At 43.9% G+C, this 14856-nt stretch overlaps 1 long non-coding RNA gene and 1 pseudogene across 2 annotated transcripts; both read right to left on the reverse strand.

Moving 5' to 3' along the window:
- Positions 1-399: 399 nt before the first annotated feature.
- Positions 400-4719, reverse strand: LOC103636324 (uncharacterized). Its single transcript, XR_557940.3, has 6 exons — positions 4240-4719; positions 3211-3317; positions 2718-2883; positions 1882-1993; positions 635-1776; positions 400-527 (listed from the first exon to the last, which is right to left on the reverse strand). It is a non-coding gene; the product is annotated as an uncharacterized lncRNA (long non-coding RNA).
- Positions 4720-9286: 4567 nt separating this feature from the next.
- On the reverse strand, positions 9287-10007 carry LOC103636325 (ribosomal protein eS6 pseudogene; annotated as a pseudogene). Its single transcript, NR_165380.1, has 2 exons — positions 9966-10007; positions 9287-9737 (listed from the first exon to the last, which is right to left on the reverse strand). The product of NR_165380.1 is annotated as a ribosomal protein eS6 pseudogene (transcript).
- Positions 10008-14856: the final 4849 nt, after the last annotated feature.

Below are 14856 nucleotides of genomic sequence, written 5' to 3' on the forward strand. Positions count from 1 at the left end.
AGAACCTGGACTTTGTCCCTGCACTCCCCGGACGCCTGCCTGCATCTTGTATTCCCTCATTCCCACGAATCCCACCTTGGTTTTCACGACCAAGACATGATGGTTTACATTCCCTTTGGCTTGTTTGTTCATTTATTTAGTTTTTTCTGCGGCACCGGCTGTCTGGCACGGTCACACAATGCATCAGATAGAAACATATCAGGTGTACATGAGTATTTGATATACACAGGATGCACATGAGCTAACAAAGTAAAAAAAAAAACTTAAAAATTTCATACATCTGCTTTCCATTCTACTCCTATTATATTAAAACTAGGTGAGTGCCCGTGCGTTACAACGGAAATATATAATACTACGATAACTTATGTATAAATATGTATTATATTGTTATGAGAAAAGATTTCATAATCCATTTGTAATCCTAGCTATACATAAATTTTGTTATAGTACAATACCCGATCGTTGCGACGGAGTATAAGTTATGTCAATATTTGGAGACACTCCTTAACCAATATTTGAGCTACATCCTTCATGGTGAAAACCAAATCCTTTGTCAATAATTCAGCATAAACACATGTGGTTTTGAAAGATACGCTAATTAGCATAAACAAAAGTAGCGACAATTTCAGCTCACCATATAGCCGTAGCATAATTGCTACAATTTGAGTTGCAAAGTCATTTATTACATTGCCCTTTGCAACAACTCCCAATGCATTGGTCCAATATTCATATTGAATCTACAAGAATAGTTGTGATTATGATAGAGTTTATAGTAATCTAGCTACTTCAACTCCTCCAAGGACTGTTGCATCCATTAGCTAAGAGTTACTGGGAAGAGCAGTGGAGAAACCTACATAAGGGCATGTACAGTGGTGTTTAATGTGGGGGCTCTTAAGGTGTTTTAGGGGGTTATTTGTAAAAAAATCTTAGAGCCGTCTCTCCGTGAAGAGACGCCTCTGGCTCGTAAACCAAGTAACAACAGACGTCTCACTTCCCACTGTACGAATTTGTCGTCTGTTCTATCGATCTGATGCTATACAAATACATTTAATTCTGTATTTATTAATAGACTACGTTTATAGACACTCCATTGTACAATAGAGTCTCTTAGTTGTCTCCTGTACTTGGAGAACCGTTTTGGTGTCTCTCCACTGTACATGCCCTAATAATGGAACTGCTCTTAAGGAGAGTGATATTAAGAGTCTTTCTTATAAGAGATCATTAAAGCAATCTTTGAGTCAGAGGCTTGGTTTATCTAGGACAGAGTCAAATCCTTCTCCAGTTAAGGTAGTTAGTGTGAACAATGACACAGAAAATTCAGTGAGACGGTGTCTTCTAAACTCTTATTTGCATAAAGTAGTACAATCTAGTGAAGTTATTGGAAAATTTGAACAAGATAAATTTCCTATCGTGTCGATTCACAAGGAGATTGTTCTGAGTTTTGAAAGGTCATCACAGCTAAAGATTAAAGCAGACAATGAGAATTTAATAGTAACTCCACCAAGTGTGGCAAAGTTCAGTCCACATATAAATTCACCGGTGAAGCATAATGATGAGAGTTCAGCAGAAAGAACAGACGCTTGTTGTAGTGGCAAGAATTCTCTAGTGCTTTATACAGCTAGGGCTGGCAATGAACATGAGAATTGTCATGACAATGATTCTGAGGACAAGTATTACTTCAAATTCATGTGTCGACGATGATGATAGAGATTAAGTCTTGCCTGAAGAATCGTCCAGCTCCAATTGTGAGGACAAAACTGTCTCGAAAGAAATAGTCTGGAGCAGATGTAGATCGAGTTAGACCCTTGGAGAAAACTACGGTACCTAATGAAAGAAAGCCATTTATTAACAAGCTACAGTGGTTGTTGAGGTTTGGCAGACCATCAGCTGAAGGCAATGTGGTGGAGAAGGGCAATGCGCAGGCATCATCGAATAATAAAGTTGGTGCAGTTCCTCCTTGCTCTTCACCTGCTGATGCGAGTTCAAATAACTCCTGCAGTGACATAAATTTGGCGTATGGCAATAATAAGAAGGTGATGGGCACACTGAATAAGATTTGGCAGAACATGCTCGAAAACAATGACATTAGAATATAAGAAATACTTAAGCAACACAGACAAAAGACCTTGTAAATCTAAGTAATACTAACATATTATATAGAAAGGTACAAAATGGACAAAACTATCCCAACCATTGAGCTCATATTGTAAGACCCAATTCAAATGACCAAAACTCAGAATCAGATATGCATAGTTAGGTGCCCGTGCGTTGCAGCGGCACACAATCAATTCGATAAAATGTTCGTGCACAACGATTACATAAAAGCAAATACCACAAAAATTATCGACCTCAATAGCTCACAAATTCGTTGGCAACAACACATAACTAACCTGATACAAATCAAATTATACTACAATTCGAATATCAGAAAAAACAAAGTCTAAGAAGTGAGTACAATGTCTAAATCATATATTAAGGTGCCAGTGCTAACGCTACAATGACATAAATAATATAGAAGTGTACAGGTGGCTTTAGTAGGAAAAAAGATAAAGCATAGAAGTGTACATATTGCATATAGGCATAGGGTAAACTAAACCGTAATCCCGTGAAATATCCAATCATAAAAAACAAAAACATGTGACCATAATACATTCCATGTGATCAAGTAAATAAATGCTAGAAGAAAAAGCTTACTATTGGAATTAAGGTAAACTTACTATTGGTGCAAAACGGATGGATAGAGAGATTAGGTGGTGCGTAGCCTCATCAGCTCAGATAATTGTCTGATTGATTTCAGTAGAGCATAAAGCAGCCGGTTTGCTCGTGTGCCAGGGGCCAATTAACAGAGAAGGTAGTGGACTGGGCAAGCTTTAAGACCGAAGCCTGTATAGAAGGCAAAACAAATTTGGTAACTGGTTTGAGTAATAGACAAACTGGTGAATAGGTTGGCAAATTATTGTTCAAACGTTACAACTATTTTACTTATTAAAATCAAGCTGGTAAAGCAGGATGTCGTAGCCAAAAAAGCAGACCAAGTAACCAAATCAGGCATGTCGAATTGGCCATGTAGTTCCATGCTCTAAACAACCTTGTAGAGATACAAAAATTCAACCAATCATGTCTCAAAATGCTTGCGGCTTCCATTTTTTCTCTAGCATTTGATTTGTCACGACAAGCAGAAATAGAAACCAGACAAAGCATGAAACTTACAGGAAAAGATGGGCTCGTGGAATATATCATCTTCTAGTGAACCTTTCGCAATCATCCATATTTCAGAATGAGTGCATGAAGCCTTTTACCAATGCTTGGTATATCCTCTGTATTGATCAATTGTAGTCGTACAGTACAAGTGAATGAAAAGACGGTCAGCAAGTATACTCACACCAAAACTTATTTTGGAAAGCAGTCATTAACAGAGTGCAGAGACACATTCAACATCTCTACATAAGAGCCTTGTTAAGGTTGGCATTACAACCACAAGACAATAACTAAGTAAGGGGGCTATGGAGATAGGGATTTCATATCCAGTAAGGATAGAAATGGATAAAAAAGAGGCATTAAGAAATCAACAAAAAAAAATAAGTGTAGGAAAACAAGCTATGGTTCTAGATACCACTTGCATAGGTTGTATCCTAAAGACTATAGTTCTACATTAATATAAAAAGCTTGATTACTTGCTTCGCATGATTCACACGATCACAACCAAGATGACACCTTACCTAGAGATTGTGCTTACTTCCAATTCACCTGTTCTTTTTGGATTGGTGCTGAATTTATTTCTTGCAAAGTAAGTTTATTTCTCCTAGAACATAAGCCATTTAATTTTACCTTTTTGCAAAAAAACAATCTAAAACACACACCTCTGAATTTACTGAACAACAGTCTAAATTGGGTACCAAATTTGAGGCGCCAAATCTGAGGCACCAAATTTACATTTTCCATAGAATTGGGTGCCTGACACCTCTAAATTTACTGAACAACAGTCTAACCGACACTCGACTTATATCTCTATACTTATATGTAGATCAAAGGGCAGCATAAACAGAGCACTGCTGTCCTGTCGACATATACAGAGCACTGCTAACGTCCAAAGCATCCATGGTGCTGGAGCAAATGACCCATTTGGTGGCACACATTTATTATACCTATCATGGTGCTCGACATGAATCTGACGCTTCATGGGCCTCACGTATGCAATGCAAAAGCAAGAGCAGCAATAGGATGATGATTAGTAATTACGTGGAGGCAGTTGAGCGCGGACTCGACGAGCTTGACGTGCTTGGTCTCCACGGCGAGGCGGGTGGCTGCAGCACCAGGCACCAACTCGGCCTGCGGCCCATCGAGCACGCGCCCAGCTGACCCAAGCGCCTTCGTGATGACTGCGCCCTCTGCCGTAGCCCCCTTTGAAGCTATCTGGAACGACACGAACCACGCAGAGATCATCACAACTCCAACATCAGCCGCCATGAGATCCCAATGCGAGGGAGGAGAGGGTAGAAAGGGGCCGCACGGACCGAGACATCACTGAATGGATTGCTGCAGCGCGGCAAACTTGCCGCAGTTGGCCTATGCGTGACGAATCACCCGCTTTAGATTAGAAAGGGGTCGCACTCGCACACATCGAAGGCCCCACAGCGCCCGCCATGACCGCGGTCGCGGAGACAGGAGAGGGGTTAGATCCGAGGAGGGGGATGGGCCTGGGATGGCGAGGGCGCGAGATCTGAGACGGAGACAGTGTGGACCCACGGTGGTTGGGGTAGCCGTCGCATGCCGCGGTGGTGCCGTTCTCCAGATCCACGATGCAACAAATTCGAATCTTGAGTAAGCTGGAGATGAGGGGATTAGATCTTACCATCTTGCGTCGTGCTGCGGCGGAGGGAAGCGCGTTTGATGCGGCGACGGCGGCGGAGCTGCAGGCAGGCGGCCCTAGGTCCGCTCGAGGCGAGGGTCCGCGGTGGGGGGTTGGCGACGAGCAGGCTCGCGAGGGGGGGGGGGTCGCCCGTGGGCATCGCAGGGGCAGGTGGGGAGCGTGCACGCGCAGCAGCAACACTGCCTCGACGGGAGGGCATCACACGGCGGGGGCAAGGATCGCGAGGACAGGGGTGTCCATGGGCGAGATCGCGGGGCGGGCGTGGGGGCGGACGCGGAGGATTTTGGAATGGCGCTTTCCATAGCCGTGAATGCGCGGGCGCGGGCGCCGGGGCGCGGCTGCGAGATGCGGGGACGGGGCACGTATCGGCCGCGAGATTAGCGGCGGGCGGTAGGGGAGGCGGAGCCATGGTAAAAGTGGTGGACGCCCTCCTTACCCCCTTAAGGAATAGTAGAGATTTTATGCTCAAATTCGTTATATTTTTGCTATAATAAAAAGAGAATATTTTAGTCGATTTTCTAATTTAACCTGTCAAAAAATTTATCTTTTTTATTACAGCTAAAGTATAACAGATGAAAGATCATCTAGTACTATGGACACAACAAGAATTGGTCGCCATATGCTTCCTCGACTTCAAAATAGTGGAGGTGTACAACACTATCATTCACTGCATGTAAACCTAGCTGAGCATTGTAATTATCGTGAAGACACTCAGTGTACACTTTTTCCCATTGTGAGTTAATGAGGCTATATTAAGTGCGACCTATAGACTGGACTATGCTCTCTTTCTCTATTTTTTTTGTAAGGTTTAACGAGGTAAAATTAGTTGTGGTATTTGTTGAGAACTACGTTACCACGGATCACCAGATCCGCTCCCTTCCCTCCCGTCAGTAGTAGAGGCGCAAGAAGATGTAGAGAACCCGTCTCCCTTCCCATAAGCACGACAGAGGAAACACACGAGACACTGGATATAGGGTTGGGCCTCTGGCCTCTTTCTCTTCTCTGTAATATGAAGGGGTGTACAGGTTCCTTATATAGAGATGTGAGACCCCTCAGGGGCAAAGCAGGTATTTGCCCACATAACCCTAACTAGGGTTACTTAACACTCCCCCTTGGGCGAATACCGCGACCAACACATGCCTCGTTAAAACTCCGAAAAACCCAGTGGGAAAAATATGGAGAAAGAGAGCATGATGATACAAATTGCATTTGCACTTTGTTGCCTCGTTAAAAACCTTATGTGAGAAACTTCAAGAAAACTCACCAAGGGAAAAAGAGTACAACAGCTGTCATCGGGACAGATTTCGATCCTCTGAGATCTAGATTCTATCGAATCTTCTACAAGGGCTAACTTTTAGAAATGTGCTCCCCCTGATCATTGCAAAATCGTATCAATAAGGCAAAACATCTTCTTCTAGAAGTATATGCACATAAAGATTTAGCAAACGGATTGCATATCCTTGCAAGGACTATTTCAGGAACTTTACCTCTACTCACTTCTAGGATATACGAGGTAAGTGCACGTATCAATATAAATAAGCCACTCTGATTGATGGTGTTCGATCGACTAGATCTATATATTTGATAGAAAGTTCCATAAAGGTTCACATATTGCACTACAAGAATTCTACTGATCCCCGTCGGCCAGGGTAATTCCCGTCGGCTTTCGCTCTGGCCGACGGGAATAGACTAATTGCCGTCGGCCACCAAATAGCCGACGGGCATTATATTTATTCTCGTCGGCCACATCCCAAGCCCACGGGGATTAACTAATCCCCGTCGGCCCTGTTTTCTGGCCGACGGAGATTAATCTTTTTAGAGCCCAGCCGCGGACGCGCGAGCTCATTCTTCTTCGTTCACTCAAACCGCCCCTGCCCCTGCCCGACCCGAGCGCCGCCGCCCCTGCCCGACCGCCGCCCTGCCGGAGCGCCGCCCTGCCCGAGGCCATCGTCGAGGCCGCCCCGCCCGAGGCCGCCGTCGAGGCCGCCCCTGCCCGACGCCCGCGCGCCTAGCCACCGTCGAGGCCGCCCCCGCCCCGCCCGAGGCCGCCGTCGAGGCCGCCCCCGGCCCGCGCTGCGCCGCCGCCCCTGCCCGACGCCCCGCGCGCCTAGCCGCGCCGCCGCCCCTGCTCGAGCTGCGCCGTCGCTGCCCCACGCGGTCACCGCCCCCGGCCGAGCGCGCGACGCCGCCCCGACCCGCGCCCCCGCCTCGAGCGTCCCCACACCGCCCCCGGCCCACCCGAGCTGCGCCGCACCCTAGCCCCCGTCGTCCGCCGTCCGCCCTCAACAAGTCGCCGCCGTCCACAAGCGTCGCCGTCCCCAGCCCACCGTCGTCCGTCGTCCGCCAGTGCCTCGACGCACCGGTCAACCACCGAAACCGAGGTCTCGCCATCCGGTCCGCGTTCAAGTTCGAGTCGTCGAGGTATAATCTTATTTCTAAATGTGAATTAATATGTGATTATTTTCGTCGGTTTTTTGTGGCCGACGGGAGTTATGCATTATACTTGCTAGTTTTAATATCATGTGTGGCTTGATGTTAGGTAAATATTAATTCTATTATTATAGTTGATTTAACAAATGATTTATGTTTTAATTTTCGTCGGTTTTTATGGCCGACGGGAGTTAGCTGTAATGCGATTATAATTTGTTTAATATTGTTATTTGTTAGTATGGTTTGACCTAATATTATTTGATGTATGATATTTGTTATTTATAACTTGATTTTGTAAATATGATATGATGTATTTGATGTTATTATGTAATGAAATTGATGTTATGCAAGCATTAATCAATTTGATAGATTTGATGTTATAGGTAATGAATTTGATGTTCTGCAATTATAATTTAATTTGATGGATTGGATGTTTGCAAATATTGTTAATTGATGAATATCATGTTAATTTGATGTTATTTATGTGTATATATAGTTATTTATGTATATATATAGTTTTATATACTACTTACCTATAGATGTACTAGGTGAGTGCCCGTGCGTTGCAACGGGGTCAATAATACCAATAAAAATATATATAACACGGAATGATAGGAGCGTTAATAAGTAGTAAAGATTTTACCAATGAAATTACACGGAGCCAAAAAGAGTAAAATTTGTTGAAATTATATGGAGAAGGGGGTCGCATATGGATGATGTGCACATAAAGGTGATTAGAGATGAAGCGGGATGCCTCGCACCACGTGTATGGACACCGAGGAAAGCGGCAACACGGCACCGCGCAACGTGCTGACGAGGAACTTGAACAGAGAGGAGGTCTGGACCTTGAAGACGACTGGGAGGGATGAGTGCAGGGAGCGGAGGCAGAGGTCGACATGGCACTTGGAGTTGGCAAGTTGATCACCACTTCACCCTCCTCCACCTCCAAGAGAATCACTCCCTCCTCCTGCAATAGAATCATCCCCTCCGCCTCATATCTATAAATAATTTAAGGAAATGTTTAATTATTTATTTATAATAACTGTATATATACTTATTTCTTTACTTATTCATTTATTTATAGACACATTTTGAAATGTTTAAAAAATAATATCAATGGGTCAAACAACAAACACTAATTAGGTAGCTCCTTTTTATGGTATACGCGTACGTACGTGCCGAAGGTTAATCGTTGGCGTGTCCCGGTATATTTGCAGTATTGTCCAGTCCATATTAGGTGCATATCTAAGTAAACAGTAAAAAATTAGCCTGATATATGGTGTACATCTAAGTATACGGTACAAAATCATAAGTTCCCAAAACGAGCGACCCGGCCACAACATCCAAGTAGAAGAGCTTCCATCTTACATTGAAGGGAATCACTGACAGGAAGGCTAATCAAGAATTCGCTAAAGTCAGGCAGGAGGGCTAACTTTAGCGAATTCTACCAAACGCCAATAAGCAGGAAGCAGCCGGTAAAAACATTTCCTTTCATTTCTTTTTATATTATAAGAAAAAGTGTAGACTCCAGTGTGGTAGACTCGCTAGTGTAAAGTTCGATGGAGCAATCTTTCAGTTCCAAATGCCTTAAGTCCCACGTTCATGGTTTTGGATATGTTAGTTAGACCAACATATAATATATTAACTTCAACCAATATATGTTGAATCAAGTCCCTTAAAAAAACCATTGCGTTCCATCAGCCAGGCGCGACAGTGAATGCCATGCCAGGGGATGCAGTAACTATCACCAAGCACAGGAACTTTCCCATCGCCAAAAGTTTTCTTGTAAATTGTAATCAACAATGGCCGGACCAGCAACGGGAACTTCATCTGCTCAATCATAATCAACCAGTGTGCAGCGTCAAGAATATTATTACGCACGAAGCAGCAACGCAGTATACAAGGTTAACGCCAAATAGAACCAAGCAGGAAAAATCCAGCAGTTTAACATATGGTGCAGACTGCAGACAAAAGAACAAGGCTAGCTGACGTTCACAGAATAAAACAACATAGCAAACCTCTGGTACTCAAAAAATCCCGACAAGCCAGTACCATGTCCATACAAAATTGCAACAATTACTCATAAGTCTAAGTAGGGAGGATCGACTGATGCAACACATCCAGGGCAGCATAAGGTACTTATAAGCTGTAACAAAATAGGCCTTGAAAACATCTCAAAGCACTGAACATTCTTAGGCAGAGGTGGCAGCAGAAGCCTTGGCAGCAGCAGAAAGCTTAGACCTCCTCTTGGCCAAGCTCTCACTGCGGCGGTCCCTCTGTTCCTTCAGCCTCTGGGCAAGAAGCTTCTGGTACTCAGCAGCCTCAGACTTCTTCTTAGCGATCCTCTTCTTCTTGTCAGCAATTCTAGCACGCTTCCTCTGGAGGGTCAAGGGGGTCACAAGCCGCTGGATCTTAGGTGCCTTGCTCACCTTCTTGCCTGAAAAGGAAGCAAACAGGTTAGCTTGCTGTGGTTGCAAAACTTCAGAACACAATGGTTCATTGTCAACAATCCCATGCAACAAATAACAAACACAGAGTACTAAGTACATGGGTAAATAACCAGACATTTCTACCTTCAATACATTGAGAGATTGAACTGCAGCTAGAAGCACAATGAACTCAAAACAAATACGACAGCAATGCAGTTAGATACAAGAAAGCTCACCATTCTTGGTAGTGAATGTCTTGCGGTACGTGTTCACGTACTTGCGCACGTCGTCATCCTTTGCAAGATTGAACAACTTCCTGATCTTGGAGGCCCTTTTGGGACCCCTCATCCTTGGCTTCTCTGTGTCAGTTAAACCAGGCAGATCATTCTCACCCAATCCTCCTGCGTCTGCCCTTGCTTGATGAAGCAGCTGGCGCCACGGCCACCGTGCCCGCCACTGTCGCCAGCTGCTTCGTCAAGCATTTGGATTTCTAGTTCACGTGCATGGCTGCTACTCATAGTCATTAATGTTTTTGGTTCTCCTCTTTCTAATTTTGCTATATCTGCAGGTATTGATGCAGACAAACTGGAGGTCCCTCTAACCATTTGTGGAAAAAAGGAACAGATATACTGGTCAGTGTGGCTTTACTTACAAATTATATGCAATTTATTGGTTTTATAAGCGTTTAATTCCTTGTTATATCTGTAACAGCAACAACTGCATGACATCTATTGTTGACTTCCACAGAACATACCAGCCCTACCAGACATAAATTAGGATTCCAAAGCTCTATTTAACCATAGACTACTCTTCTCAAAAGAAAAGTATCATCAAATTAAATGAAGCAATCAACCAGTAGCAACAGGGCTAGCGAGATACCTGATTAAAAATTGCCATTTCTTCTGATATCTTCAACCTCATTGATATTATAGGTTCAACAAAATTGTCTGCAATTGAGACAACCACATATCCCACCAGTGGCCACGAGGTTGCTGTACACATAGGAATTGAAATTGGTAATGGGATCAGATTATGATGAATCAAAAGCTTGGCTATGGTCAAAACTAACACCTAATCCAACAAGTACTAACAGCCGCGATATCAACATGATGACCCTAAAAAAAGCTGGACGTTGGCTTACCCCCTTGCGGTGGGACGGGCGCAGATATTACAAAAATAAATCTAGCATTATTACAAAAATGAGAGATATCCTACCGAATTAAGCATCTCTAGTGTATATCATAAGCAGCATTACAATTTTAGCATCTTAATTAGCAGTAGTAAAAAACTAACCTGGAATCGTGATGTCCCTCCATTATTACAAAAATGAGAGATATCTTACCGAATTAAGCATCTCTAGTGTATATCATAAGCAACATTACAATTTTAGCATCTTAATTAGCAGTAGTAAAAAAACTAACCTGGAGTCGTGATGTCCCTCCACATCTTCAGAACGTGCGGGGGTAAGGACCTCCTTATAAACGAGATTTGCATACTGAACATTGTTCTTCTATTTAAGTGAGATGCAGTTATTTATATCTAGTTAAGTTGGGTCCAAAGACCCAAGACTATTTACTAAACAATACATGAAACATAATAAAAAGAGACCGATAACATCTATTCAATGCTCATTTGCTTTCTTTGTTGTATCAACCAAATGACCACTAAACAATAGGAAGCTAAAAAAGGAGCCAAAATAGATAAATAAAAGGCAAAAATACATCTTCACCTAAACACCAAAATAATTAAATGCATTACAAGTTGTTAATTGCCATGTATTCATCAATCTCAGCTACGGTGTAAGGACCTCCTTATAAACGATATTCTTTGTGTATGTTGCGCCATTTATCGCTGAGTTCCTTTCAACCCCCTTCTTCTTCTTCTTCTCATCAGTGACTGGAATGGCAAGTATCTTCACTTTCGATCAAGCGGTGGCCCTTGATAGAGCAACATAAAGCTGGCCATGAGAGAACACTGGTTCCGGCAAGTACACACCAACATTAGGAATCGTCTGGCCCTGGGCCTTGTTAACCGTCATGGCAAAACTTAGTCTTATCGGAAACTGCTTCCTTTTAAACTGGAAAGGGAACATCTCATCATCAGAGGGGCACAAAGGTATACGAGGCAAGAAAATTCGCATTCCAGCATACTGGCCAAGGACAATTTCAGCATCAATACTGTTTTTTTGGAAACCACGAACCACCAACCTCGTGCCGTTGCAAAGTCCATTAGCAGGGTCTATATTCCTAAGCAACATGATTGGGCATCCAACTTTGAGCTTTAGAACGTGCGGGGGTAGTCCATTAGGAGTCAGCGTGTTTAGAAACTCTGATGGGTAATAGTTATTAGGATCATCCACTGCGGTGTCAAAACTATGGTACATCATCTGCTCCCCTTGGAAACGATCGATCATCCTCATATTTATCATATCCACCCAGTCATTCCGTGTAGACAATATTGCTCTTGAAGTGATGTAGCTTGTGTTAGACATATTTTCATTTAGATTGGGGTAAATGTCATCTATCAGTCTATCAAGGTCGCGGTCATTACCAGTATATGGCACACACACCTCATCTGGAAGACGAATATCACCATCGTTGTTTGCTTCCTCAGTTCCACCACCGACGCGCAACAAATATTCTGCAAACCGTGGGTCGCTCTGTGCCCTCATGTTTTGAACAAGCTTTAGGTGGCACATGGATTCCGAGAGGTAAGAACTCCGTAGAGAGGCAGCAACTATCTGAGCCCTTGACCCCTTGCGTACAACAGGGAGTACTTGTCTGAAATCACCCCCGAACACAACAGTCTTCCCACCAAAGGGCAGCCCAAGCCGTCCCATTATATCACGCATGCTATTGTCTAGCGCCTCAATTGCTTGTCTCTTAGTCATTGATGCCTCGTCCCAGATAATGAGCGATGCTTTTTGTAGCAACTTTGTTGTCCCACTTTGTTTCGTGAAGCTACATACAGCACCATCATCAATAGTAAGTGGTATCTTGAAGCGCGAATGGGCAGTCCTCCCCCCAGGCAATATGGAAGCCGCAACACCAGATGTAGCTATTGCAACTGCAATCTTGTCCTGACTGCGTAGTGTCGCAAGCAGTGCCTTATACAGATAGGTCTTTCCAGTTCCACCAGGCCCATCCACAAAGAACACTCCACCATTATTGGTGTCAACGACAGATAGGATCTTATCATAGGCAGACCTCTGCTCCTCGTTTAGGGTTTCTTTCATAGCAACGTCTTCTGTCGTCGGCTCGATACTTTCCTCCTCGTAAATCTCTCTATCAGTACCATGTGAATCGTCATATCTGTCAATGATAGCAGGGAGAGGGAATGTCTTTATGTCTTTACCCATTGACTGCAAAATGTTTCTAATGTCAATCAAGACCATCTGCTGCACATGGGTTTTGCTTTGAGTACTACGGTGATAGTCCTCTGACATTGAGTCAAGGTGTCTCTGCCATAATTCTGCCACATCGTTCGGCTCGCAGTATACCAGTATTGTTGCAAACAACCTTCGTAGTGCTGACGGCATTTGGTAAATAGCGGCTTCGTTGAGACACTCATCTATTGTGTCATCTGCTTCAAGCAGTCCCCTCCTTTGTGCTGCCTCACGAAAAGATGGTAGTGTGTCACCATCTACTGTCCTTAGATCCGCATAGGAGGTAGCACCCGTCACATGGTTTAAGAGAAGTCGAAGATAAAAGCGCTCCCCCTCAGCTGGATGAGCAGAGACTATTCTACCAACCTGTCCACCCGTGTTTCGTTTCCTCCTTTGCCACACTTTGCCCTGCTGCAAAGTGTACCACTCAGGAAAATCACGGTAAAGGATGCCCTGAGCCTCCTCGTGTAGCCTATTTGCCTCAAAATATGCTGTAAGCATTGACCTATCGGCACCTGGACGTTGGACAACATGATTTACTTTAGCACGCTCGTGAAATGACACCATATGCATGTTTTCAAGATGGAGCTGCAGTTGCATCACTGGTGGAGAGTTTTGACTTAGATCAAAGCTGAATATCCTCCAAAGGGCTTCTGGAGGGGTCACCCACCTAGCATCTCTATACTGCTTGATCTCATCAATGTCACCATCAGCCTTGTTTGCATCTGTCACAGCCACAGACGCACGATCGTGGCCTTTGTATATGTATTTGAACAAGTATTTGACAGCCTTGATGCTTCTGCACGCCTCAACATTGATGTGACAGTTGAAGAGCCGGAGGAGGTAAGGGTTGTAAGGGACGACCCATCTGTTGTCCAATTCACAACCTCGAACCGTTTCCTTACGCCCATCATCACGACGCCTATAAATAGGATATGAATCCTTTCCTTGAGACGTTGCATTGCTAAAAGCTCTAGGATAATGGTTTTTGCATGAAGCACGACCCTTAGTGCATGGGCATTTAGGATTTAACAACCCACACGGTCCATGCATCATATGCTTGATAACCATCTTGTACAGCTGAGGGTACTTCTTCTTATCAGGGATCTCAGCGGAGATCAGGAGATCATACTGCTCAGGACATGTTAGCTTGTACTTTCTCTACATGATGAGTAGAAAATGGGCATGGGGCAAACCTCGCTTCTGGAACTCCACGACATAGACATAAGCACGGATCTTTCCAAGAATATGTTGCTTAGTCAATCTCTTCTTCAATTCCTCTAGTTTCGCACGGAATATGCGAACAACAAGGTCTGGACGATCCTGTGGCGACTGCATAGGATGAAGCTCCCTTGTTATTTCATCCCAATTGGGGTTGCATGTCATAGTAAGGAATATATCTGGTTTCCCAAACTTCCGCACAAGGGCCATAGCATCCATATACCAGCGTCTCATGTCACGAGGACCGCCGATAAATGATGTAGACAAAACAGTTCGCTTTCCAATTTTGTCTGCTCTGTTCTCGCCTTCATGCAAGCTATCTACCAAACCCTTGTATAGATCTGCCCTTAATCTGTCTTGGTTTCTACGTATGAAATCCAAACGAGAGCTCTCAACCTTGATGTAGCTGTCGACAGCGAACTGTTGGAAAAGACGCTTCCCATGAAGTATTGGATTGAATATACCTGGGCGAATTTGGAATCTGTAGCAGTAATAGCCACGTACAGACACACATAGATGGC

This window comes from Zea mays, chromosome 8, assembly GCF_902167145.1.
Source record: "Zea mays cultivar B73 chromosome 8, Zm-B73-REFERENCE-NAM-5.0, whole genome shotgun sequence".
NCBI lineage: Eukaryota > Viridiplantae > Streptophyta > Magnoliopsida > Poales > Poaceae > Zea > Zea mays.